The 25,508-nt window shown below is 37.6% G+C and overlaps 1 protein-coding gene across 9 annotated transcripts in view; it reads right to left on the bottom strand.

Moving 5' to 3' along the window:
• CACNA2D1 (calcium voltage-gated channel auxiliary subunit alpha2delta 1) overlaps positions 1-25,508 on the bottom strand; it is a 494,087-nt gene that overhangs the window by 452,934 nt on the left and 15,645 nt on the right. The window contains exon 1 of one of the 9 annotated variants that reach the window (XM_086696820.1): positions 11,228-11,687. The exons of the other annotated variants lie outside the window; for them this stretch is intronic. The gene's annotated coding sequence lies outside the window, so the exon portion shown is untranslated. Of the gene's footprint in view, positions 1-11,227; positions 11,688-25,508 lie in introns of those variants that run through there. 9 annotated transcript variants of the gene reach the window in all.

Below are 25,508 nucleotides of genomic sequence, written 5' to 3'. Positions count from 1 at the left end.
CAGGGGAAAGGACCGGTGAGACCAACCAGTGGGATAGGATTACAAGGTGGACAGAGTGGCCAAGGCAAAGCCTTGGAGAGAGTCTGTGTCCAACTGCTCTTTCCCCTAAATATCTAGAGATGAAGTCAGTCCTTACACATCAGGACCGTAGGAGGCTGAGATCAGAGCACAGTCACTTAAGCACAAGAAGGGACTCAAAGACCTTAGAGCCCCTATCCTAACAGCCCCTTCCTAACAGGGAGGAGAGAGAGACTCACAGAGGAGGAAACAGCACTTTGCAAGAGAAGGATCATGATTGCTTCAGGATTCTTATTGCAGCGAATCAGCTAACTTACTCTTCCCATATTAAAAACAAATACTCTGTTCAGAGAAGCTTATTTTCAACAATATAGTTTTCAAGTCACAAGTTTATGGGTTTTTAAAAATTCTTTATTATTCACTATGTGTTGAATGACATATTTATTACATAAATACCATGTGTACACGTGCATGTATATACACACTAACATATCCAGAGAAGTTAAATGCTGCTGTTGGACACATGACAAATAAAATAAATGTCATTTCAGAACCGCTTTCCTCATGTCTGAGTGAAATCTCACTACAAAATCACTGTAATTTTTCCTTCCTTCTTTGCTTCCATTCTCCCTCCCTTCCTCTTTCCTTCTTCACCTCTTTCCTTCCTACCTTTTTTTTTTTCCTTCTCATTCTTTTAATTATAAATTAAGAGCTCTTTTGATATTGGAACAGAGACCTTTCTACATTTCAGTAATTCAAATCTAACCAAAACAATCACCAATATCGGGCCAGATTCTGATTATTATGAAATCAGGTTTCCGGCTTCAGCAAAGTCACAATCAGCACTGAAATCACTCGTGCTTCCACTCATTTCTTTTTATCTCTGTTGCGATTTAACAAAAACTGTGTAGGTTAAATAGCTATGTAGGAATTGAACTATGCTTACAAGATAGAAAAATAATTTAGAAAAAATAATGTTCTTGGGTGTCTGGGTGGCTCAGTCGTTGAAGCACGTGACTTCGGCTCAGGTCATGATCTCACGGTTGTTGCGTCCGAGTCCCACACTGGGTGAGCTCGAGGCTTGCTTCAGGTGAGCCCCGCTTCTCTCTCTCTCTCTTTCCCTCACTCTCTTTCTTTCTGCCTCTCACACAATTGTCTCTCTCCCTCACTCCGTTCATTTTCATGCTCTCTCTCTCAAAAAAAAAAAAAAAGTAAAAGAAAAAGTCAAAGGAAAAAAATGTTAAGTTTCAGTTTATATTTCCCTTCTATAAACTGGCAGAGGGGGAAATTGGTGACAATCCCATGTTACAGGTTCAAATCCCTCTCTGTGTAAATGAGCAAAAAACTAAAAGGCTCCATCTCCCTTCTCACCTTCTTTTCTTTCCACTTTATAACCTCCATTTAAAAAAACATTTAAGCTCCAAAGTGGGGGTCCTTAGGAGAATCACTACAACTCACCTCTATCTTCTCTAGGTTAAACGCACCTACAACTAATAGTGAGCATTCTACATTTAAGTCACCAACACACATTCTTCCAATTTTCCAGATTTATAGCACAATTCATTCATTTATTCAGCTATGTTTCTTTGACACCCACCATATGCCAGCTATTGTGTTAGGCATTAGAAATAAAAGATAAGTGGCGCCTGGGTAGCTCAGTCAGTTGAGCGCCCGAATTTGGCTCAGGTCATGATCTCAATGTTTATGAGTTCGAGTCCCGCATCAGGCTCACTGCTGAGCCCACTACAAGCCCACTCTGGATCCTCTGTTCTCTTCTCTCTCTGCCCCTCCCCACTCACACTCTATCTCTCAAAAATAAATTAACTTAAAAAATAAAGAACTAAAAGATAAATGAGACACACATTCATTCATTCATCCCTTCAATATATTGACCTTTCTTACAGACTGGGGCTACAGCAGTGAATAAAAAGGCAAAAATCTCTATCCTAATGGAACATGCCTTGTAGTGAAGAAGGTAAAAAAAAAAAAAAAAAAAAAAAAAAAGGTGAGAAACAAATATTTAAATAATTGCATTACCTAAATCTAAGCGCTAGAGAAAAATACAATTTGGGAAATGGGATAAGGAGTGTCAGAGTAGAGCTGTAATTTTAGAAGGTAGACAAGGTTTAGTTTCTGTTTTCAAAAAACTCATTAAAAAAAGGCTTATTTAAAAAAATTTTTTTAACTTTTAAAAAATATATGGCGATACAATGTGAGAGATGTTATGAAGGTTATTAACAAAATGCAACTTATCTAACAGAAGGAGCTATGAAAGAATCACAGAGGGAAAGAATCAGCTGTAAAAGACAAGAAGACATGAACAAAAGGGCTGGGCAGGACAGGCAAAGGAACAGTATATGCAAACTCACAGAGCCAGTAGTTCGGCAGTAGCTTCTATTTTTCAGTGTACAACAGCAATCGCCATTTAATCCAGAGCCTTCCATGTCCCAGACACCCGCACCTTATTACCCTCACAATATATTTATGGCTATATTAAAGTTGTTCCATTTTTTAAAATGATGAAGTGAGACCAGAATGAAATCTTTCAATCTTAACAAACAGGTCGAGGCCAACAGGTTGAACTTGATCCTGTAAGCAATGCAATACACTGAAATTCTTCAAATAAAGAAGGAGCATGGTCACATGTTTATCTTTGCTTGCTTGTTTTTTAAGATACTGGACAGCAATGTGGAGGACAGAATGTGGGATTTGGTGACGACAATGTTAACATATTATTATTTTTAATAACAAAATGCCCTAAGAGGTGGAAAAGGCTTCCTCTAAGCCAGTATCACTGGGGACAGAAAATGGGGTAAGGAAAAGATGTGGCAGCCCATTGATTCTGGGTGCGAGGGGTACAGAAGAGCATAAAAAAGGGAAGTCCTGGTGAGCCTAGGTTTCCTAGCTTAGAACACTGCAAGGGTGATGCCGTCAGCCAAGCGAAAAGGAAGACTGTTTGGATAAGAAAGGATGGGGTGGAGAGTGCTCTAGTTTTGAACTCGTTTTAAGTCCGTTCTTGGTGATACTCAAGGCAAGATAGCCAGATGATAACCAGACCCTGATTGAAGGTCCTAAAGGTAACACGTTTAAGAACTGCCAATAAATGTATCTTTGTATTAGTAGGAGTGTTTTTGTTAGCGAGAGACAGAAAACCCAAATTGCTAACTCATTTAATAGAATTATTCTTAGCTTACTTGTTAAAAATCTCTAAAGATAACAAGGACTTCAAGTGTGCTTTAATTAGGACTCAGTTCTTTCTCTGCAGTTATTTCCGCACTGCCTTCTTCCCTGTATCATGTCATGACGTTTTCCGTTAGGGTAGCAACATCATGTAACAATCCCCAACTTTACACGTATCCTACAAATTTCAGAAGATAAATTTTCTTTTCTCTACCTATTGAAAAACAACCCTAGACATCCTTCTAAACCAACTTGCATGTCATTCCCACCATTGTCGAGAAGGATGGGATTGCACTGATTAGCTTGGAATTGGAACTATATAGATAACACATAGTGGGGGGAATGCAGAATAAACTCTGGGGAAGCAATCCCAGTGTCCCCCTCGATTCCAAGGCTGACAGTGGTTTATCATTCCATTACCTTTAGTGAAAAACTTCTTAAATCACAGCTGAAGAAAAAAAAAAAAAAAGTATTGGGCTAAGATTTCTTGACTTCTTAAAATTGCCTGAACTTCAAATATCACCCAAGTCCAACCAAACACCTTGCCAGATGTAGCGACAATGGAAATATGGAAGTTATATGACAAAATATATTAGCAATGTAAGCGCTGAATAGTTTTCATGTGAAGGGATAACATCTAGTACTGTTAACTGAGAATTCACTTTCTTCTCCCTTTCTCTGCTCCTCACCCTCTAATCCCTGTACTGAGTCAGTAGTCAAAGGAGGATACCAGAGTACACAAACCAAAGAGGCAAATTCTTGGATGGGAGTTCTCAATAAGTTCTTGAGACATGGAAGTGGCTGACAGACACCAGTGACCTGAAGGAACCTCATGCTTGCAATGAGAAGGACACAGAGTGACATGCGCAGGAACATGCATATCTAAGGATCTGCAGTGGGGACAAGGGTCAAACCAGATTAGCTCCCTTTCAAAGGATATTAGATGAACGGTTCATTTCCAAAGTTTAGAAGCTTAATTGCCACCCCTTGTTCAAATGGATTAGGGGAGAATCCTTATAATTGACTGAGGTTAGTTGTAAGTGTAAATGTAAGCTTCCATTCTCTATGGTCATTCATAAGGCTCAAATTTAAAATTTAATTGCGGAGGAATAAATATAGTTAGATGTCTTACATACTTACTTTTATATGCATTACAGAAAAATTACTGAAAGCCACATTCTTTAATTCCACATTTGGCATGATGAGATAACTTTAACAACTAACTCACTTTTCACACCCTCAGTGAATACGAACTTTACTCCGCAGAAAAGAAAACCATGAGACTGTGCTGTATGTCTCACGTAGTTCCCCTCCGTGGTCAACAGAAAAAGATATTTGCTGGATCAGTGAAGTCCAGCGAGAGCAGTGATTTGCCAAATATGACCCATCAGGGCACTGGGAATTTCAGATTCGATTTCAGCATTTGTTACTGTCACTCAAGTACTAAATCTATATTTACTTGGGGCAGTGAGTGGAGATTTAAATAGAAGAATCCAAATCATCCAAGAATCTTTCCTGAGTTAGCTGATTTTGAGAATTATTCTCATTGAGCTCGAGTGTTTCAAAACTGGTCACATAAAATTCTATTGATACTACAATAATTTTTTTAAGGTAAAATGGGAGGGTTAGCAAAAAATATTGATATTTTCTTTAACGTTTTTTAAATTATCTGATTAATCATTTCAGTCACTGTTCTTGGGGGTTCCTAAATATAAAATATGTCCAAAGGCTTAAGTTTCAATATATTGAAAGGCAAGAAGTGCTCTAAATTTGGGGCGCCTGGGTGGCTCAGTCAGTTAAGTGTCTGACTCTGGCTCAGGTCACGATCTCACAGTTTGTGAGCTTGAGCCCCACGTCAGGCTCTGTGCTGACAGCTCGGAGCCTGGAGCCTGCTTCGGATTCTGGCCTCCCTCTCTCTCTCTGCCCCTCCCCCGCTCACACTCTGTCCCTCTTTCTTTCTCTCCCTCTAGAAAATAAATAAACGTTAAAAAAAAAAATGTCGTTAAAAAAGAAGTGCTCTAAATTTAAAAGTGAAAATGGGGACTCCAGGGTGGCTCAGTTGGTTAAGCAGTTCAAGTCTGAATCTTGATTTTGGCTCAGGTCATGATCTCACAGTTGGTGAGAGCAAGCCCCACATTGGGCTCCATGCTGGGCAAGGAGCCCGCTTTAGATTCTCTCTCTCCCTCTGATCTTCTCCCATTCATGCTATCTCTCTCAAAAAAAAAAAAAAAAAAAAAAAAAATATATATATATATATATATATATAAATAAATAAATAAATAAATAGATAAATAAAAATTTAACTTAAAAATAAAAAAAGTGAAGATGCATGACTTAAGACAATCACAACATGAAAATAATAGAACATTAACACATTTGCAAATGTGTTTATTAAATGTGCTAGAATTTAGCAGAATCATTTTTAAAAAGACATAAAATTAAGATTTAAAATCAATATGCCAATTAGGATATACAAATAAGTCCAACTGATGCAAACAGAATTCTATTTCCAAAGCCAGGGAAACTACTACATTTCTAAGTAAAGGCAGGGCAACATTCCTGGGCAAAAACAGAAACAAAAACAAACTAAAACAACTGACTAAAACTACAGGAGCTGACCAACAGGAAAAGGAAGGACAAAGTCTGGGAATTCATACTGGGGCTGAGGGGCCAGGAGCGATGTTGTTGGTGGAATTCAGAAAGGGATCCCAAAGGATATGGCTCAGTATGTACTTCTGTATTTATATAATGCAAATGATCACGTGTATAACTGGAACTACTTTTCAAATATGGGGATTACGGTTTGAATGCTGTTTGTTGGAAGACATTCCCCAACCTACCATCAAAGAGCATCATAGTCTCAACTCTCTTCACATTTGGGTTCACAGTTTGGATTCTTGTGCTACAATTAAAAGGAAAAAGATGTCACTAATGGGGGAGTTGGTACATGTGTCCAGGCACAGGGTTTATGGGAAATCTTGGTACCACCTTCCTCTCGATTCTGCTGTGAACCTAAAACTACTCTAAAAAATAAAGTCTTCAATTTCTTTTTTCTCACTTTGGAGAAGACTTGGCTCAGAAATCATAGTTTTGATGTTCAATGCACTGCTTTTTTTCTGTAAATCCTTCCTCATCTATTTGAATCTTGGAAGCTTTTTGTTTATTTGTTTTTTGACTCGCTCCTTTGTTATTTTTAAACTTTTTAATTTCTGTTCAGCTTTATCCAGGTAATTATTATTTTTTAATTCAGTAATTACAATGAATGAACAGTTATACTTATGTCATTTCAAATGATAGGCCCACATATATAAAAACTAGTCTCAGTAATCAAATGTGCTATTTACTACCCCTCTAAAAATATTATAAAGAGGTCAATCAGGCACATCCGTTAATGGTAAATGTCTTCTGTCCAACTGAAGAATGTGACTGGCACAGACACAGAACTCCAGCCCAGCTCAACCTAACAGCTGCTTGACAGTTGTCTTCAACTCTGTGTTCAAGGGTTTTCTGAGGGATCTGCCTGCCACCTACGTAGTGTGAGCTCACGTTGCCAGAGCTATGAAAATATATTTGAAATTCAAAGAAGCAATGGGTGTGACATCCATATTAGATGACCTGCATGTGGGATAGAGGTTTTCATATCACTAGATAGGTAAAATAATTGTGCACAAATGTCTCAAATTTTCTGCACCTCTATAAAATGTATACTCCATGTATCCCCCAACTATTGAAAGAAAGATCACTAATGTTCTAATACACTTATCAACTGCAGTTTACTAATTATCTGCACACTGGCCACAAAAATGATGAAAAGCAAAGCTTGCTAAATTATTTTTAATTGAGATATAATTGACTTCACTACAACACTATGTTAGTTTCAGGTATACAACGTAATGGTTACACATCGGCATGCACTGTGAAATGATCACCACAATAAATCTAGTCATCATCCATCACCATAAAAAGTACCAAAAAGGATTTTTTTTCCCTTGTCATGAGAATTTTCAAGATCCACTCTCCTAGAAAACTTCAAATATATACTACAATCCCACCGACTACAGTGACTAAAATGCAGCACACCATACCCCCGTGACTTATTCATTTCACAACTCGAAGTCTGTATGTCCTGACTCCTACATGCATTTCACCCCCACATACACAACTCTCCCCCCTGGCAACTGCCCCTCTGTTCTCCATACCCACAAGCTTTGTTTCGTTTGTCTGTCTGCTTTGTTTTGTAAATCCAACACACAGGTGAGATCATATGGTATTTGTTGTTCTCTGCCTGACATTTCACTTATCATAATATCCTCCAAGTCCATCCATGTTGTCACAGATGGCTAAATTTTTTTTTGACGATTCCTTTTAACAAAAAATAAATGAAGTGCATATGTCCAAATATAATTTATTAATAATAATAGCACTGAAATAGAATTAAGAAACAGCAATAATTATCATGAATGAGAGATTCCACGTCTAAGACTTAACATTTGGTGCCCATAAGGCTTTGAAGATTCCTTGAAAACAACTTGATGGCCCTATCCTCTGCTCCATCAGAGCTTGAAGACACACAGACTGGGTCAGAACACGGCAATAAGAAAGCCCAGGAAGAGGTTCTAATGCTTGATGAGGTCAATTATACTCTGTGCCGTAATACCGCACTTAACGGTAGGTAGTTTTTGTTTAAACAGTGTCAGCCATCAAGAAAGTTCAAAAAACATGTTGGTCGAATTTAGTGAATCATTAGACCTGTGCCATAAAGAAGAATAATAACATTGTAATACATAATTTGTTTTTCTCTTGCTTGATATATTCCCTCTTTTATAACCTCTCAAAATGTGAAATCTCTTTACAGCTATAAAGAAACATGCCAACAGTGGTATCTTTCACAGGCTTACATATCAAACATTTCATAAAAAGAATGATGTGTACAATGAGATGAACTGATTTCCACACTCTAAGTAAAAATTAACATTTGAAACACTAGGATGTCACAGCATGCAACATACTAACTCGTGACAGAACTATTTTTAAAAAGTTTATGCGAGGTAAAACATAAAGGTTCAAAGAACACAGACAAAAAGTAGACAGCAGAAAAATATTTTAAATGCTCCCTCCTTTTCCATGTTGGCAGCTTTATGTGAGTGGATGGGGAATTTTAAAATGTCATTCAGACCAACACTTCTGATACTATCTCTGACTGTTCTTTTCTCATATTTTTCATGTAACTAAATTCTGCCCAATCTTCCTATTATTTCTCCTTTCCATCTTCCACTTCCATTTCTTCATCCCCTTAAGTTGAGATCATCAAGGACACTGCAAAAACCTCAGTGATCCCTGGGCAGCCTTCTTCCCCTAGAATCCATCATGGTCTAAGCTGGGCATGCAAAAACACCATTAGGGACCCAACTGAGACAGAGCAGGGACTGGACCTGGGTCCCCTCAACAATGACTGCAAAATCCAGCACTCTTTGGCTGCCTCCATAAGAAAAAAAAAAAAAAAAAGCTAAAACTCTATGCCTCTGGAAGAGCATATCTTGCAGGAATGGAGGAGGACGCTTACTACAAAGATTGGCGAGGACCAGACCAAACCAATCTGTGCCAACGTCGAGTCCGGTGCTGAACTTTCACCAACTTTTCCCCTCATTATGCTAAAAATCACACCCAGACGTGGAGATTAAACATGCAAAGGAAACATACGATGTATCAAGAAGCATGTTCTGTCCACTGTACCAGCGCACCCAATTTCCTGTATTTCCCCACTACTACATGTTTAAACATCACCCATTACCTGCCTCAGCCCCTTTAAAACAGTCTCTGGCCATTGTTCTAAGAGCCAGTCTGATGTTCCAGCCATGACTGGGTATCCCTTCCGCCCAATTACAAGCTCTCATTAACACAACTCTAGTCCCAGGGACTAGCTACTGTGTAGAATACGATGTGTCTTCAATAAATAGTTTTTTAATGAATAAGCATTTTTACAAAGCTGATATAATCTATACATCTCTGCCATATTAATGTTCCAAAACACCTCAAATATACTCTCCCTTCAAAAATCCTTAATGGCTCCCCACTTCCATCAGAATGAAATCCAAACTTTGGACCCAGCTTTTTTAAATATACTTCCCTTTTGTCTCTTCCCATTATTCCTTTACACCAGGCAGCACAGCAGAGTGTAGAGAACCTTGCTTTTGATACCCCAAGGCTTACAGACTGTGTTGGAATTTTGACTTGATGACTTACTAAAGCATAATATTGTAAACACTTTGGATCTCATTTTTTACTAAATAAAAGTAATACCTGACAGCAGCTGTAAACATGAAATAATAGCAAAAATACACTCAGCAGACAGGGCACACAGAAGACGAATTGTATGAATTCTATCAATGCTGCAATAACCTTCCTTTTTTAATCAGGTATACTCTTTACCTACGTTCCTCCTGCTAACCTCAAGTGGGAAAATTCAAAGTACTATAACTGCACCTACATTCTGCTCATTCTGTTAAGGCCATCTCAAAAGCTACCCTGTTTTAAGACAAACACATCATATTCAAGTACCAAGCAGGTACACAAGAAGTAATCAGCTAATAAAGGATGGTCCCAAGACAACGTGATTCCATGAAGAAAATATATCTACAGGGAAAACCTAAACAAGTCAGAGTTAGAGATCTAACCTCAGCCCTTGTAAACTACCAACAAAACTTTAAAGAGACTGAAATTTCAAGAGAAATGCCGTGATGGGGAGGATTTCAAACCGACAATCTAGTTAACGTTACAAGCAAAACACCTGCTGTAAAGTCTCCATCACCACATGTGCCCAGGGACGTCACTCTTTCTGTGTATGCTCTAGCACTGCTGTATATTGCTGAGGAGCACAAACAGCTTTGGAATATTAATTATTTCTTAAACTCTATTAGTTCCTCCTGACCATACATAAATTCCTTGGGAATAAAGTGGCAAATCCCTTAGTCTCTCCATCAGTCTCCTACATGGTAGATATTAAACAAATATTTGATTGACTCTTACATGTCCCTTATTTGGTAACGAAAGCCTTGTGGCTTTTTAAATTAATACTAGTATACCTTAAAATGTTACTTTCTGCAAGTGATGCAAACCAAATATAATTGGATGCATATACTTCTGAATGTACCTTACATAGCTCTCCAGTGTTTAAAAGATGTCAGTGTTTCTAATAGCTTTTAATACAAGAAAATGACATATGAAGAAGTGGACTGTGGAACCCAGATAAGGTATATAGTGGCAAAAGCAGAACTAAGTGCTGTAAGTTCTCTATCTCAGTGGTTTGCAGCCATGGCTACACAGTAAAACCGCCTGGGGAGATTTTTTTTTTTTTTTTTAAATATCAATGCCAAGACAATTATCATAGCCTCTAGGGTAGGACCTAGCCGCTGCTAATTTCTGAAGACTTCCCAAGTGATTCACATGTGTACCCATGCTATAAAACCACCTTACCTCTCCTAATTCCAATGAACAACATGACTGCTGACAATTCCTGAAAAAGTTATCGTCTAAGATCTCTTCTACTCACTATTGTTTTCTGGGTTTTAAATTTTTAAGTACTTGAAACTGTGGCTCTGAGCAATACCTTTTAAAGTGCTACTTTTACTTTTGTCTTGAGTCAATAGCATGCTCTGGATAAATCTCTAAATAAGAGTTCCTATGATTACACCCATACACAATTTTAATAAGAAATAATGTGCTCTGTTTTTATCATATACACACACACAGACAAACACACACACACACACACACACACACACACACACACACACAGATGAATGGTATGTTTTGTGTGGCACGGGACACTTATGATAGCCTAGGTTATATAAGGGAGAACCCGAAATATTCTTTTTCACCCTCTCCTAATGAATCAATCCATCATAGCAGTTTAATCCATTCTTTAACTATTTTGTAATCACTCCTGCACCACCACCTACACAATACCTTTTCATTCTGATTGCCTTCACCTTAAGAAATAGTACACGTTAACCAGCAGCACAAAAATTACCTCTCTTATGAGCTCAGGGGGCTGATGAAGCACACTACATCAGGGGTGGCTGACCCAGGTGACTGGCTTGTGACAATCAGGAAGTCCCTCACACCTGTCCAGGGAGGCAAAGACTGCAAGAGAAAGGGCGACTGTGACAGAACAGCCACATCAGGGCAAACAATGCCCCAGACTGCCGTTAGCAGAGCTCTAAAAATAAAGCTACAAAAGCATTGGGAAGGCAGAATGAATTCTTAACACTTGTTCTCTGCTATTTTAGTCTGTTATGAAGTAGGTGACCTCAGTACCAAGCGATGAGTCTTTTAACTTTCTGTATCCCTCACTTTCAGAAATGATCCCCAGTTATGCTGATCATGACTGAATTCATTCCAGCTGCTTCAAATTCATAATCGTGAAGAGAATCTTTTCTAATCTTTCAAGACCACTCTCATAGGATTACATTCTAAAAGAAGCTTCTTTGATATTCATTTGCCTATTTTACTTTGAAGATTTCTTTCATATGTATTATTCTGTAAAAATGTTTATTCCATTAATACTTTATGTATTCTTTTGGGGACTCACATCCAAGAAGCAAGTTAAGAGAGTCATTAATTTATCCAGAGAAACAGCAGTTTAAATGTCCTCCATTTAAAAATCTCTGCTTTAGAGAAAGAAAACCTAGAGACTTCCTAATAATATTATTATATATTAATTATATATTAATATTAATTATATAGTAATATTAATTATATATTAATATTATAATAGCTGTATATCAACATAACTAATAATTGTATCATAGTTGTTAAAATATAGTATGTTAAGATATTAATAAATAGTAATATTTAATGACCCAAATAAGGTCATCCTTACTTTAAATTCTATTTTAAATGCTTAGTGCCTGAGCTGTTCTGCCTGGGAGGCAATATAACGTTGTCACTGAGAGCAAGAATAGAATCAGACAGATCACAGGCATATCCCTTTCCCGCTATTACTATCTATGTAGCCCAGAAGAGGACATTTAATTGCTCAAGACCTCAGTTTCTTCTTCTTCACTTATAGAAGAACATAATGTCTATCCCTACTTTAGAAGGTGGAGGTCAGAATTAAGTAATATAAGTAAAACATTAGCATATTGCCTGGCACCTAGCACTTAATAAATGCTACCAATTATGGTTAGTGCTAATTTATTTCTAGTTAGAAAGAAATTATTTCTCACTGAGCAGCTGAAAATCAAAACATCAAGAAGCAATGGTATTTAAAACGTTATTGATGTTCTTAAACAGGCACATAACATTTATATCCAAGAATTCAAAATTTCAAAAAAAAATTTTTTTTCCTAACATAGGTATGTGGACACCTTGCCTTTACCCATTTTTCTGGCATATAGTTCACAGGAGCTAATACAGGTAGAAATTATCCTGGGGATTTTTTTTTTTTTCTGAATAGTAAACTTCACTGGAGGAACATTTGTATTTTGGTACGATTCGCACAATGGGCATACACAAGAGAGGTCTAAACTTGACAAGGTGAAAACTTTCAAAGGAATTCAGGATACCTCAGGATGTTAAACTCCTCACCTCAGGCCAAAACATTCTATTATTATATTCTCCCACTGTCTGTCTCTCCACCTCTCTCCATTTCTTTCTCTCCATTTCTCTCTCTCTCTCTCTCTCTCTCTCACACGCACGCACGCGCACACACAGACACACAATCTATATTTGAAAATCTCACAAAAATCCTGGGTCACGGTTAATCATGATCTCTTTACCTAAATCTCAAACAACATAATTGAGTTACCACCCACCTAAGTTTCACTGAACACATGAGAAGTAATTTTAAAAACTAAACTTTGATAGTGTGGGAGGGGGGGTGGGCTAAATGGGTAAGGGGCACTAAGGAATCTACTCCTGAAATCATTGTTGCACTATAAACTAACTAATCTGGATGTAAATTAAAAAATAAAATAAAATTTAATTAAAAAAAAAAGTAAACTTTGATCAAAAAACTGGCCGCATTTCATAGGCATTGCCTCTGGACCCTTGATCAGTCTCCCCAGAAACTGTTGGGGAGTTCAATGACATGTCTGTATCTGTGTTTGAAGCTATCTGTGCAGGTAACTGTTTAAACCATTTCCTCTGCTTTGCTTCTCAAAGAAGCAAGCAATCAGTTGTTAGTCTCCTGGTAAGTATTGGTTTTATTTTTGAGATATATACTAAACTGCTTCTCACCTTACTCTTTAGGCCAGAAGTCATCAATTCTCGGTATAAATGTGGAAAATTATGCAGAAGGCTCTGTAAAAAGAATACTTGATATTCAAAAGGTCTATTTAGAGTAAACATTATACATCTCTCTTGAGATTTTCAAAACACTCTTAAATTCAGAATTAACTGCAACACTTCACAAGTCGTTTCAAAGATGCAAAATGATGAGAGAAAAAGCTCTAAGATGCATATAAACCACTTAAATATTAACAGTTTGCTAGAAGTGAGGTATTTAGTTCACTAAATTATTTTAACCATCATCATTGTATCTTAAAAATTAACGAGATATTATTTGAATTAGTCCACATATCTATTTGTAGCTGTTATACAAACTAAACAGATATCCAAAGACTACATTAGTGTTTCTTGGGTAACTTTTCTGAGCAATTCATAATTGGGCATTTCTTAAGTCAATCACTTTTTATCTTTTACAATTTGACTGAGAAACCACTTTTCTATCTGTGCAAAAGGAGCTTTGTATTGACTTAATTTTCCCTGTGCAACATCTAACATTTACCCTAAGAAAAATGGGTCATCAGCAAGTTTATTTCTATTCATGCCCTGATTTCTCAGCCAGAGAAGTGATGTGTCTGCATTTCCAGGCCTGGGCAGAGAAATGGCTCTTGAGAGGTCTTCGTATCTCTGCATGGCTACACAGGTGTCATGCTTATGATGAACATCTTTCTAGGGGGCTCCAGGACAATGGCTGACATTGGTTTGGCCCTAACGCCTCATTATTTCTTAGGAAAAGAAACGGAGCCTATTCTATCATGCATACTTTATGGAAAAACTTTTGGAATATTTTCTTAATTACAATCAGAACACTTGTAAACCTAAAATAGTTTAGGGAAAAAAGTTAATAAAAATAAAGCTTTAAGATAATAGATGTAAATGCTTAATACATATTTAATATTGTTAAACCTGTCTGAGAAATTATCTAAGGTATGATCTTGTTCTATTGGCTTTGTTTCTTCGGGACAATGTTTATTAAGTTATCTCATTAAATTTTTTTTAGGTTTATTTTTATTTTTGAGAGAGAGAGAGAGAGAGAGAGAGAGAGCAAGCGAGCACTAGCGGGGAGGGGCAGGGAGACACAAGGAGAGGGACACACAGAATCTGAAGCAGGCTCCAGGCTGTGAGCTGTCAGCACAGAGACCGATGTGGGGCTCGAACTCAGGAGTCGTGAGATCATGACTGGACCTGAAGCTGGACCCTCAACCAACTGAGCCATCCAGGTGACCCATCATTAATTTTACTAAGGAGTATATATGTTACATATACATAGCATATAAATATGTATTATATGGATACACAGAGAATAATACACATCAAATTATTTTATTAATAGTATATATTATCACAAATATTAAAATTTACCTTCCCCTAATCCACCTGCCGGAATTTCAGCCGCTAAAAAATACTAGAATGATAAAGCAAGATATGACTGTAACACAGTCACAGTTTCAGCATCATAGCATATAAACCCTGCCGTCTAAACTCCCTTTCAAACATAAGATGAGCTCACAAAAAGATAGATACTTAAATAGAGCCCAACCACCAACCTTCGTGGTGAATGTAAAGTTCCACAAATCCAACATCGTCACTCTGTGAGGAAAATGAACAGCCCAACATCATTTGTCACTATTGCGCTCCACAGTTGTCAAAGTGTTCACATACACATTCCCTCACCTGACTGTCACAACACCACAGTGAACCCACTAACAGCATCTGAACGTTTACCACAGAATGAGACAGTACACAGTTATCACGGACCCGTGCCTCACACAAAAGCCAAACTGACAAGAGATCCAACACAGTGGAGAAAGGAAGCATGAAACGAAGCAAGAAAAATAATTAAATAGTGAGAAGACCTATTACCCATAATTCCAGACGAAGAAATGTTGAGTATTAATGTGTGGCAAGCGGAGCCAGGGGTGTTAAAAACACACCAAGCATTTCATCCCGGGAGGCCAGGGCGAAAACACTGTCAAGTCCTGAAAGAATACACACGGTATCGATTCAGCCTACAAGTGATTTTTATCCATTCTAGGGAGGTGTAGGTGTCCAGAATCTTCACTGTAAAAACTTTTTTCTTCAAGAAGGTGAACACAGTCCCAGCAGTAATACCTCAAAGTGAGCCTGACCTCTGATTCTCTAAGGCTGTCCATCCTGGGAGCATATGCCTCTGTGAAACTCTGTACATAATACACAGGTCAGAGCTACCCATTTGTATTTATAACCACATCATTAGCATTCCGAAAACGTACACGTTAACAAATTCATACTATTCTAACTTAAAATGTCCCCAAGTAGAAGGAGCTATTATCACATTACCTTCTTTTAGAAGAAGAAAAAAAACTTTAGAAATTGGCCTCTTTTTTTTTTTTTTTTTTTTTCCCCATTAAACAAATCTTTAAAAGCCCAAGGGTTTTCTTTATTTCTTGAAAAGTCTATCTGGCAAGAATCATCCTACTTACCCATCACATGTTTTTCCAAACCTGGAGCCGATCCATTGGTGTTACGCCAGAGAGGAGTACAGGACAAAAACATCAGATATAAGTCTCTCTTTGTAAGAGAGTACTAGAAGAACTCCCTAGACATGTAGTGTGGGAGCTGCATGAAATTACCTGGAATGTTTGCCTTTAAGGCCTAAAACACAAGCTACATTGCACATATCTTCATTCTAGTCAGGTAGGTTATGTATGAGTCTTCCCCAACACATAGATTCTATAGGACTATGCTTCATATGACTGGGATGTTTTGTTGTTTTTTTTGTTTGTTTTTAGCTTAAATATACTGCACCTTATCTTTGGGAATATCAGGTTTCTAAATCTAGATTTTTTTATCAGAAGAAAAGCAAAACGGATGGGTGAGTATATGCAGGGTCTGGGTACACGTACCCAGTAAAAGATCATTTGTCTGGAAGCATAAATATAGAAAACATTTATAACTAAATGTTCTAAAGGAATTATTTTGAATCACGCTCTGTTTGAAATGAAACTCTTGCGGCAATTGTGGCATAGGATAACAAGTATACACCAGGCCTTAAATAACTGAATGCAATGTCAGGAACATCCCTACAGAGCAGCTCAGTGTGATGGTGTCTGCATGAGTATATGCCAGCTACCACAACAAAGTGTCACAAACTGGGTGGCCTAGAACAACAGAAATGTACTGTATCACAGTCTGGGCATTAGATCTACAAGATCAAGGAGTAAGCAGGGCCATATTCTCTTTGAAGGTGGTAGGCCTCTCTTCTAGCTTCTGGTGGTTCCTTGGCCTGTAGTAGCACCACGTCAATCTTCAAGGGGCTCTCTCCCTCTCTGTGTACTGGGGTGTACATTTTCCCCTTTTACAAGGATATCTGTCATACTGGATTAGGCCACCCTCCCAGTATGACATAATCCTAACTAATGACATCTGCAAAGATCCTGTATCTAAGTGAGGTCTCATTCTGAGATTATGGGAGGTCAAACTTCAACACATGAATTTGGGGCAAATATAAGTCAACCAATGATAGCGTCCCATGAAGGAATTTAAAAGCAGTCTCACAGGTAATGCATAAATTAGGATTATTCCTTACATTAAAGATTTGCAAAGCTTGTCAATTCATAGCTGTTTAAAAACTTTAAACTGCTACTAATGAATAAATAGTAAATATCTCATTTCTTAATGTTTTTAAAGGAAAAAATGCATCTAGGATATGAAGAAGCTAGACCAAGTGCTTCTTGATCAGTGTGTATTTTAGACCATATCTACAATCCAGACATGTTTAGAAGTTTATATATATTCAAATATCTCTGCTATATATCACATTTTTACAATATTAATATATATTTTAGATTTCCCAATGATGACACCATAAATGGGATCACACACTAAGGCCTACTGGTGAAATAGCCTGAGCACAGGGTATCCACATAATTTGCTATCTAAAACTGGACACTTCTGAGAGTGCAAGGGCATTATTAACAATTAGGCTGGACAATATGCATAAACCAAAACAGTCCAAATCAAATCCAACATGAGGGTAAACAAAAGGAATAGCTGAGCCGAAGCAAAATGCTGGAAGGTATAGAACAGGTTTCACCATATTTGTCTGCAGTACAGAAAAGGAAAAGTGTGATTATTTTGCTCATGTATGAATAATGAGTACTCCCAAAAAAGGGAGAAAAATATGTGGAAATGTAGTAGGTTTTCCATATAGTGGGAGTACAATATATTTTTATTTTTGTTAATAAAATGATATGTACAAGAGAGGTATCTTAGGACAATATGAAAAGGAGATATTCATCACAAAAAATGTGTCTTTCTAGCCTCTGCTAAGTCAACCAGTAGAATGGATCTGGAGTACTTTAAGAGCCCCACATAAGCCAATCACATTAAAGAGGTAAAATACTGTATTATTTCTTTGAAGTCAGAAGAAAAAGAAGCAAAGAAATTACTTTTTGACCAAATCAAGGGAAAAGATTATCTTGGACCATTCTGGGTTTCCATTTTCCCTCATGTAATAGCATTCCCTCCTCACCAACGAAGACAGCGCTCACTGGGATTACTGTTTCGATGCTATACCTCTTTGTGTTGTCTATACCACAAACCCTGCATGTAGCTGTTCTCCACTTACAGAAGTAGATGAGCAGAAACACCTGGTATTCTTTTCATACTCATCAGGTTATTTTTGGTATGTGATCAGGCCAGCCCTATACAATTTCAAAGCCACGTACAAGAGAGAACACTATACGATACACCTACAATGAAGTTGAGTAGTACTGTGAGTTTGTCCCAATAGTGTTCTTATTGTTTTTGGGTCTCTGTTAATTGTTCCCCTCTGAAAAAAATGGAGCACTTTCAGCCAAGAAAACCTTCATTAGTTTTCTAAGCATCTTTCCCAGGTGAAACAAATACCCCTAACAAGAGTGTGTGTGTCCATGTTAATTACAGTTTGCCCACAGGCCACCCTGGCAACTGTCCAGAATTTCTGGTATCTACAAAGCATTTTATGCAGTGTGCACAAGGGCAGGATGAATTGTCTCATTTCCGCTCCAAACCCAGCAGGAAAGAGCAGACACCAGCATGATTCTGGTAAAGACACGTTTCATTGCAACATTTTCCTTCAGGAAATTCACAGATCTCCAGGAACAGGGGAATTATACCCCTGTACATTTGACTATATGTTAAATAATTACACATCCTGCTTCACCAAAAACTAAATTTAACAGCTTAATTCAGAAAATATTTTGAACTAGCCAATTTACCTCTTTTAATAGCATACTTATTATCAGGGATTAATGAATAAAACTCACTGATGTGACAAACGTTAGCAAAATGCAAACACCACATAAGCATTGTGAAACTGAGCCAGAAATAGACAGCATTGGCAACATGAATACATTTCATGGGCCAATTTATTGTGCAGATTTCACTTTGATCAGTGGTTCTCAACCAGGGGTGATCCTGCACCTCAGGAGACATTTCACAATGTCTGGACACATTTTTTATTGTCATGACTTGGGGACAGGTTGCTACTGGCTTCTAAGAGATAGAGACCAAAGATGCTGCTAAATATCCTACAACGCACAGGACAAGCCCTCATTATAAAGAATGGTCTGGTCCAAAATGTCAATAATGCCAAGCTGGAGAAATGGATACTTAAATTGTGTGGAAAAATTAGTGGTTTGGTTATAAATTCCACATCGTAATGCTATCTTCCCTAAGTGCCCATTAATAGACATTAATAGTCATTTTCAGTCAGATTTCTCTAATTTGATTTTTCTAACGTGTCAATATTATATATTATTACCAAAGAGTAAAAATTATGAAATATAAACAAATATTATAACATTAAAATAAAACAATATAGCCTTTATCATGCTGTATCTGAATTTAGGAGCAACCAAAGATTGGTAAGAAATATGCATGATTTAAAGCTGTATTCCTGTAATATTAAGAATTCCAAAAATCCCCTTCCAGTTTTCATCCCATGATCAACTTGTGATTTTGTTTTCTTTTCAAGATAAAACATTGCTTTTAACCTACCACATCTTGGAGGCCAGAAACAGAATCGCTCTGTCAGATAAAAGCATGAGAAAAGTATTCAGAAATGTACCTAAGTGGATATAAAGAGAAACTCCAGTTCTGTCTCTTAAAAAATGCTGGACTATCTTCTTTGTAAAACATTACAAAGAATACCCTGCTTTAAGTGTTTTGAGGTCCTTGTTTCCTTATTTTAAACAACAACAATTTTGCAGAGTATTTGCCTTTGATAAGTTTGTATTATGTTTTATGTGGAGCCACTTTTCAACCTTCAATTCAGAATGACAAAAAATAGAAATATCAGAGCAAAAAAGAAATCAAACCAAACTTTCCTCTAATGTTAGTTGTATCACTTAGTTGTTTAAGTTTATAACTCAATTATTTTTTACAATTCTTTAAGTGCATGTCCTTGAAAACATCTTTGTCCTTCTCATACTAATGGTCTGCCCTTCTTAACCTACTACACTGGTATTCTACTACCCGTAATTTGATAAAATTGCACTCTTAATTATTATAAAATATCACATATATCCACAGTTCTTTACTGGTCATGCTCAGTTTATTTCCATTGCATATATGCCACTAATAGCTATCAAAAATGATGATTTTTTATAGTAATATCTGATATTTAAGAGAAGGAATGTGAAGTGAGGCAGAAAACCCTAAAAACCCATTCTTTCAAAACTTGTTCCTTGACTCTATGCCAGGACATTGGTAAGCACACTTCAGAAGCAGATAGTCTAGACATTCCTCTTCTGACATGTTTGGCAGTTTCGTTACAAGGTGGAAGAGAACTACAGGAAAATCATCTCTTTAAACATATGGTCTGCACTGGGGTGCCTGGGGACCTCAGTTGGTTGAGAGTCTAACTCTTGATTTTGACTCATGTCATGATCCCAGGGGCGTGGAATAGAGCCCCAAGTTGGGCTCCATGCTGAGCAAGGAGCTTGCTTAAGATTAAGATTCTCTCTCTCGCTCTATCCCTCTCCCCAGCTCCTGAATGCTCTCTCTCTCTGTCCAAATATATATATATATATATATATATATATATATATATATATATATATATATATATATATATATATATATACATATACATATATACACACACATGTTTTCTATATATATATATGTATACATATATATATGTTTTCCATATGTATATATGTATACACACACACACACACACACATATATATATATTTGTCCAAGTATACATACATACATACATACACACACACACACACACACACACATATATATAGTCTGGATTTATATGGCCGACACATTAGAGATTTATCTGTGTTAATGAACTCTTTTCAAATGATATCTCCAGAAAGACTCTGTTTATTCAATTGTTTGGGAAAGAAAAGTTCCTTCGAGGTTTTGTTTTGTTTTTAAGAGAGTGGGAGGTTTCAAATCATGGATGGAACATAAAAGCAAGAATTTGATCAACCAAGGAAAAGTTTATGGACACTTGATCCATCAAGAAAAGAATAAATATTGTGACACAAGTATAGAGAAAGTAAGGCAGGTAGACCTAAAACCACATTTAACAGTTAGTGACTGCCTCCTACACTACTAAATATAATGCCCTCACTTCTATAGTGCTCACAGGCAAGTAGGACTGCTCAGAATTAATCAGATCAGGTAAGTATAAATGTGCCTTAATTCACAATCTAATTTAAAATGAAGATGGTCAGGAAAGAGAAAGAATAACCCAAAGACTTTCATTTCAGAACCATCTAAGATTAATGGAATAATCTCATAATTTTGAAATAATACATTGGCTTCATAAAAATTACATGATGCAGCAAAGGTTTTTGGTGCCTTATCCATACATAAGCTTTAAACGTATTTTCCCTTCCTACTGTTTCATGTAGTTCTAAGACAAAGGCCTCACCAATCCCTAACCAAAGATGCTCACAAAGAAAATAATACTTTTAGATGTGACACTTATAAGACATATGGTTCTAAATTCTCACCCACATTTTCAGCCAAATTACAAATGCATTAAATGAAAACATTCATGTATGAGGGTCCTCTTGTCCAGATGTTTTAAATGATGTGCACATAAGACATAATAATAGTTAATATTTCTGTAATAATTAAATGTAATGGTGACCAAGTGTTGGACAATTTCCATTGGTAAGAGTTCTGCATGTTTCTTACAATCATGGTCTTTGTAATGCTAAATTACCCATTCTCTTTCTTGAAGGGAATTTTCACACTACATAGAAACAGCCACAAATTTTAGTGTAAGATCCATGAAATTATAAGGGAATTTACCAATAAGGTATTTGTGTGTGTGTGTGTGTGTGTGTGTGTGTGTGTGTGTGAGAGAGAGAGAGAGAGAGAGAGAGAGAGAGAGAGAGAGAGAGCTTATCCCGAAAATCACTTAGAAGGGATAGCTACTCTGGGAGTTACAGCAAGAGTTTGTCTAGCACTGTCAATATTGGCACTGTTATTGGCTTGCTATCCTACCTATTAGTTGGGAGATGCAGCATCTTTATAAAAAGAGCTGTTGAATTCAATTAGTTTTAAGTGACCCACAAAAGGATTGAATGAGGACCCCTCGAGAGATTCTTAAAATATATAATTCTGTTTTTTAGGAAACAACTTTATCTCAATGGTCAGGAAAACTATAAAAGTGCTTGAGACAACTGTTGAGAATTAAGTGCATAGTGCTAGATTTTACTCAGAAGAGATTGCATCGAGGGGAGCCTGGTGGCTCAGTCGGTTAAGTGACCAACTTCAGCTCAGGTCATGGGTTCGTGGTTTGAGCCCCACGTCAGGCTCTGTGCTGACAGCTCAGAGCCTGGAGCCTGCTTCAGATTCTGGGCCATCCTTTCTCTTGTCTCCTCTCCTGCTCACACTCTATCTCTCTCTCAAAATAAATAACATTTAAAAAATTGTTTTTAATAATTTAATGGGAAAATCTATATTTTAATGCCATTTTTAAACTGAAAACAGCAATTTAGTTACCTTAAATAGCTAAACAAATTAAACCAGTGTTCCTCAGATTGTGCTCTGCAGATCAGCTCAAGGAAAAGTATAGAAAGAGTGTTTAGACACTTTTGCAACAGTTTAAAAAAGTAATGTTATGACTATTGAACCTAATGATTTAAAAACAAAATTCATATCTTTTTAAATTCCATTTTTCCATTCACTGATTTTCATTGTGTTCTACAAAATACATGTTTTCAATGGACATGAAATTTAGGAAAAAAAAAAACCAAAACCTCTATTCCTTTTGCATAGGTAGTGCAAAAAGCACCGCATTAGACAATTACTCTGGCCAGAATCCCCTGGTGTCAGCAAATTAATTAGTGCTACAGGTATAACAAGGGAAGTCCTCAACCAATCAGGCAATCAGCAGCACTGCCAAACTGAAATGACCAGGTATAGGGAGGGCAGAGCAAGAGAGCACCTGTTTGCAGAATAGAGGGGCCCCTTTTTAAAGTTAAATTTACCAAGTACCCAGTAGTTAGTTATTGTGAAGAAGCATCTTATGATCATCTTCTCTTTAAAAAGAGAAGACATATCTATTCACCTAAATCAGTTCACGGAAGAGGAGAAATTTTCTATGGATGCTTTCCGTTACAAATGTACATTTCTGCGTTAATACTTGATAACTGGGGCATTAGTTAGAAACGCTACTCTTCCGTATCAAGATGTATTTAAAAAAGAAATGCTGGGGTGCCTGGGTTCCTAAGTCAGTCAAGTGTCCAACCCTTGATTTCAGTTCAGGTCATGACCTCACGGTTTGTTGAGTTCGAACCCCACATCTCGATTGGGATTCTGTCTCGCTCTCTCTCTGTCCTTCCCCTGCTTGCTTTCTATCTCTCTCTCTCGAAATAAATAAAAATAAAAACCTAAAAAAAATGCTCATTAGGATTTTAGAAAATCACCTAGTTTATACAGGCCAGAAAATGCAAGTAATTTTAGGAGATTTAAGATATCATGAAGTAGAAACCTTAACTTGGAAATAACTTAAGCCTTTATATTTCAAAAGAATTGTCTTATAATTTTTCCGCACATTTGTTGACGATTTTGTGTAAATCGGCTTAAACCATAGCAGAGAGAAACCTTTTCTTTGTCGAGGGTAAAAAGTTCAGCTAACACCAGTAATGAGTTGTTAGTGAGCTACTGGAATTTAGTCTCCTTACAGGATGGATCAGAACAGAGGTGGCAAAGCACAGGGTGCCTGGCAGCAAAAGGACGATAGGTCATCTGACTCAGCATTTCCACTGTTGGTGAACATCTACAGCTGGAGAAGAACGAGTATCCTATTTTCTGGTTGTTGGTGTTTTTACGATGGCTGTCTGATAGTAAAACTTGTGGAAGAAAGGATTCTCTGTCGGCTCCCACAGATCATCTGTGCTCCTGCAGTGGGGGTTGGGCATGCGATCAATAAGGGATGTCACTCCCATGACTACTAGGTTGTCCCATGGCAAAGGCAAAGGGGTTCTGTAGATGCAGGTAAGCTCCCAAACCACTTGATTCTGAGTTAATCAAAAGAGCGATGAGCATGGGTGTTGTATTCAATCAGGTCAAAGTCCTTCAGAGAGACTGGGCTCCTTTCTGAATAGATTTTCCCGCTGGCCTTGAAAAAGTAAACCACCCTATTCAGGACCTGCGGGGTCCTCATGGAAGATATGTGCGCGTGGTCTCTGGGAGCTGAGAACAAATGGAAGGAGGGAGGAGGTATTCCTAGAACCACAAAGTAAGTGTGGACAACTACATAAGTTTAAAAGAGTAAGAGAAAGGAGCCCAAGAAGGGAAAGCAGACCAGTCAACACCTACTGCAGCCTTGTGGTGCCCCGAGCCACAGCTAGACTCCTCACCATGGAAACTATGAGAAAAAAATACACTGTTTTAAACCACTGGGTTTGTGGTAATAGATTATGTAGTATTAGAAATACCAAACTAGGGGCGCCTGGGTGGCTCAGTCGGTTGAGTGTCCGACTTCGGCTCAGGTCATGATCTCGCGGTCCGTGGGTTCGAGCCCCGCATCGGGCTCTGGGCTGACGGCTCAGAGCCTGGAGCCTGCTTCTGATTCTGTGTCTCTCTCTCTGCCCCTCCCCCATTCATGCTCTGTCTCTCTCTGTCTCAAAAATAAATAAATGTTAAAAAAAAAATTAAAAAAAAAAGAAATACCAAACTAAAGTCAGTAAATGAATCTAGTAAATTCTAAACAAGGGGCTCATGTTATCTACCATCTTCATATAAAATGCCTTTGTGAAGATTGCTTTCATTCACTGTACTTTAAATCGGTAGACAGTACTCAATCAATCTTCTTTGCATAAATGCCGAGAATTTAAGAATATCCTGATTTCTCTCATTTAATCACACAATTACATTAGGAGGAAAGCAAGCCAACTGGGCACAAGGGAAAGCCACACCGTATGTGATTCTGCACATGCATCTCTAAACTTTAAGATGTGTGATAAGCTCTAATAAAAATCTTCTCGAAAAATTAGAATGGAGGGGAGCCCGGATGGCTCAGTTGGTTAAGCGTCTGACTTTTGGTTTTGGCTCAGGCCATGATCTCTCAGTTCATGAGTTCGAGCCCCACGGAGGGCTCTGTGCTAACAGCGCAGGGCTTGCTTGGGATTCTCTGTCTCTCTGTCTCTCTCTCTCTGCCCCTCCCCCACTCTCTCTGTCTCTCTCAAAATGAATAAACTTTTAAAAAGAAGAAAAATTAGAATTGATATTTTAAGCAGTATAATTGATTTACACTGTTTTTTAAAAACACTGGATAGTATTAATTTATCCCTCACGGTAAGATATGATGTATTTATTGCTAGTCTTAAAAAAAGGGGTGGAGGGGACACGGTGCCTGAATGGCTCATTTCGTTAAGTGTCAGACTCATTTCGGCTCAGGTCAAGATCTCACGGTTCATGAGCTCCAGCCACATGTAGGGCTCTGCACTGACAGCACAGAACTTGCATGGGATATTCTCTCTCTCTCTCTCTCTCTCTCTCTGCCCCTCCCCTGATCA

Source organism: Puma concolor, chromosome A2, assembly GCF_028749965.1.
Source record: "Puma concolor isolate L17-30 chromosome A2, mPumCon1.1.hap2, whole genome shotgun sequence".
In the NCBI taxonomy this organism is placed as follows: domain Eukaryota; kingdom Metazoa; phylum Chordata; class Mammalia; order Carnivora; family Felidae; genus Puma; species Puma concolor.
The sequence above is the reverse complement of the archived record's forward strand: the minus strand, read 5'-3'. Positions and strand labels throughout refer to the sequence as shown.